Here is a 3,747-nt window from a genome sequence, read left to right as displayed (position 1 = left end):
AAGGAAAATAATATTTAAATATTAATAGGATCTTATGTATATGTGCTATTTATTTGGTGGTTTTAATTGATAAATTGATAAACTATAGTTTTTCATGCTACAGGCCAAATGATTGCCTGAGGAGGTATATTGCCTTAGACTAAATAAATAATCTACTCCTGAAACTATCATTGCACTATATGCTAACTAACTTGGATGTAAATTTAAAAAAGAAAAAAAGAAAGAAATAATCCAGAGGTGCCTAGGTGGCTCAGTTGGTTAAGCATCTGATTCTTGATACCAGCTCAGGTCATGATCTCATAGTTCATGGGACTGAGCCCGCATTGGGCTCCATGCCGACATTATGGAACCTGCTTGGGATTATCTCCCTCTATCTCTGCTCTTCCCTCCCTCCACAAAATAAGTAAACTAAAAAAAAAAAAAAAAAAAAAAAAAAGAGCGAATCCAAAATTATGCAAGTCCTCCTATATAATAGCTCCATACCTCTCTAGAAAAGTAAAAAAATAACCTGGGTTATATCTGCTCAGATATACTCACAGCCAATGCTCTGGTTACTTTTCAGAAATGAAATGCATTAAATTAAATTTTAAATTTTCTTGAAAATTTCCTTTTCCAGCAAGGCTATGTATTATACTATATTACATTTAATTAAATCATAAGGGAAATTAGCTAATGAATCTCCTTACTGCTTTGTCTTTGGCTGTGGCATACCATCTACGCTGCAGATAAACACCAAATTCTTTTTTTTTTTCCTCCTCTCTTTTTAACCCCTGTGGCCAGGTGGCAGGGAGAACATGGTCTGAGATCCCTCTTGTAAAGAAGACTTAGGATTTCATCAGCCTTGATCCTTGGAAAACTGTCTTCTACCCGGGGACATATACATAGATTCCCTTAAGAGTTTTCTTTAGTGCAGGTCAGAGTACTCTTCCCTTGGGGCCGAAGGAAGTACAAAGCAACTATAGGAAGCATTAGAAATGCCTTCATAGTAACTGAAGGAAAAGTCTCCTGAAGGGCTTTATTTGTTGTCACTGCCCATGGTATTCACTCTCCCAAATATGATTGTAAATTTGTATTCCTCAGTATTTCAGCTGCTGTAGGCATGGCCAGAAGATAGTATTCTTTAGCATGGAAAGTACAGACTCAGGGGGCTCCTGGGTGGCTCAGTCACTGAGCGTCTGACTTTGGCTCAGGTCATGATCTCGGTCTGTGAGTTCCAGCTCCAAGTCAGGCTCTGTGCTGCTGACATCTCAGGGCCTGGAGCCTGCTTCAGATTCTGTGTCTCCCTCTCTCTCTGCCCCTCCCCCACTCATGCTCTGTCTCTTTCTGTCAAAAATAAATAAACATAAAAAAAATTAAAAAAAAGAAAGTACAGACTCAGGATTGAAAAGTCTCCTTTCCAATAATAGAACTATACAACAAGCAAATCAAAACAAAGAATATTCATCTGACAAATATTTACAGCAAGTAACTCAACTGAAAGGTATTTACTGAGTATGTGTGGAAAATAGTATTGTCCATTTGAGTAGATGCCAAGATTGAGACATTCCACCAATGACACGTGAGAATTCCATTACTCTTAGATGACCCTTTAAAATATGGATCATTTCTAGGTTATTGGTCATATAGGTAAATCTAATTAATTATATATATAATACATAATATATATATAATATATAATATATAATATATAATATATAATATATAATATATAATATATAATATATAATATATAGTATATAATATATAATATATAATATATAATATATAATATATAATATATTATAATATATAATATATAATAATATGTAATGTATTATAATATATAATATATAATATATAATAATATGTAATGTATTATATATTATAATATATATATAAATTAATATATAAATTTATGTTTTATATATTTTTTTAAATTTTTTCTTCAAGCATAATTAACATAGTGTTATTTTAAATTCTTGTGTACAATGTAATGATTCAAACATTATATACAATTATATACATTTCTCTGTGCCGGCCATGATCAATATACTGTTAATCTTCTTTTTTTTTTTTTCCATCAACCCACCCACCTGCCCTCTGACTCTACCAGTTTGTTCTCTGTATTTAAGAGTCCTTGGTGTTTTTTCTTTGTTTGTTTTGTTGCTTAAATCCCACATATGAATGGAATCATATGGGACTTGTCTTTCTCTGATTTATTTCATTTAGCGTTATGCTCCCTAGGTCCCTCAGTGCTGTAAATAGCAAGATTTTATTATTATTTATGGCTCAGTAATATTCCACTGAATATATATACCACATTTCTTTATCCATTTGTCCATCCATGAACACTTCCATATCTTGTCCATTTTAAATAATGTTGTAAAAAACACAGGGCTTCATATATATTTTTAAGTTTGCATTTTGTTTTCTTTTGGTAAATATCCACTAATGGAGTTACTGGATCATATGGAAACTCAAATTTTAATATTTTGATGAACTTCCATATTGTTTTCTACAGTGGCTAACCAATTAGCATTTTCACCAAGGAAACATTTTCATTAAAGAAGGTTCCTTTTTCTCCACAGTCAATAAGACTTGTTATTTCTTGTTTTATTGCGTCTGTCCATTCTGACAGGTGTGAGATTTTATCTCATTGTGGTTTTGATTTGCATTTCACTGACGATGAGTGATGTTGAGATCTTTTCATGTGTCTATTGCACATATGTATTTTTGTTGAAAAATATTTATTTAATTCCTGTGCCCATTTTTAAACCCAATTGTTGAGTTGTATAACATCTTTGTATATTTTGGATATTAACCCTTATGTAATATATCATTTGCAAACATTTTCTCCCATTCAGTAAGTTGACTGTTTGTTATTTTGATGGTTTCCTTTGCTGTGCAAAGGCTTTTTTAATTTTTATTTTCTTTATGTTGGTGTAGTCCCAATATTTAATATTGCTTTCATTTCCATTGCCTGAGGAGACATATTAAAAACAAAAGTTTCTAGGGGCGCATGGGTGGCTCATTCAGTTAAGTGTCAGACATCGGCTCAGGTCATGATCTTGTGGTTTGTGTGTTCAAGCCCTGCATTGGGCTCTGTGCCGACAGCTCAGGGCCTGTAGTCTGCTTTGGATTCTGTGTCTACCTCTCTCTCTGCCCACCCCCCGCCCCCGGCCAACTCACATTCTGTCTCTCTCTCTCTCAAAAAGAAATAAACACTAAATTTTTTTTTAAAAACAAGTTTCTCTAGTTGACATCAAAGAAATTACTACCTAATGTTTTCTTCTAAGAATTTGACAATTTCAGGTCTCATATTTAGGTGTGTAATACATTTTGAGTTTAATTTTGTGTGGGGGGTAAGACTGTAATCCACTTAATCATTTTGCATGTAGCTGTACCGTTTGCCCAGCACTATTTCTTGAAAAGTCTGTGTTTCCCCCATTGTATACTCTTGCCTTTTTCAGCATAGGACAACTGACCATATAAGCATGTGTTTGTTTCAGGACTTTTATTCTTTTCACTGACCTATGTGTCTACTTGTGTGCCCATAACATACTGTTTTTATTACTAGAGTTTTGGAGTCTATCTTGAAATTGTGATTATAATATCTCCAGCTTTGTTCTTCGTTTTCAAGATTGCTTTGGCTATTCAGCTTCTTTGTTCTTAGAGAAGTCTGTTAAAAATCTCTGCCTTTCTAGCACATATTCTGGGAGTAGTAAATAAATCTCCTTCACCTATATCTTAGACATTTTTCATATTTTC

Source organism: Panthera tigris, chromosome A1 (genome assembly GCF_018350195.1).
Source record: "Panthera tigris isolate Pti1 chromosome A1, P.tigris_Pti1_mat1.1, whole genome shotgun sequence".
Classification (NCBI taxonomy): domain Eukaryota; kingdom Metazoa; phylum Chordata; class Mammalia; order Carnivora; family Felidae; genus Panthera; species Panthera tigris.
Note: the sequence above shows the minus strand (reverse complement) of the source record.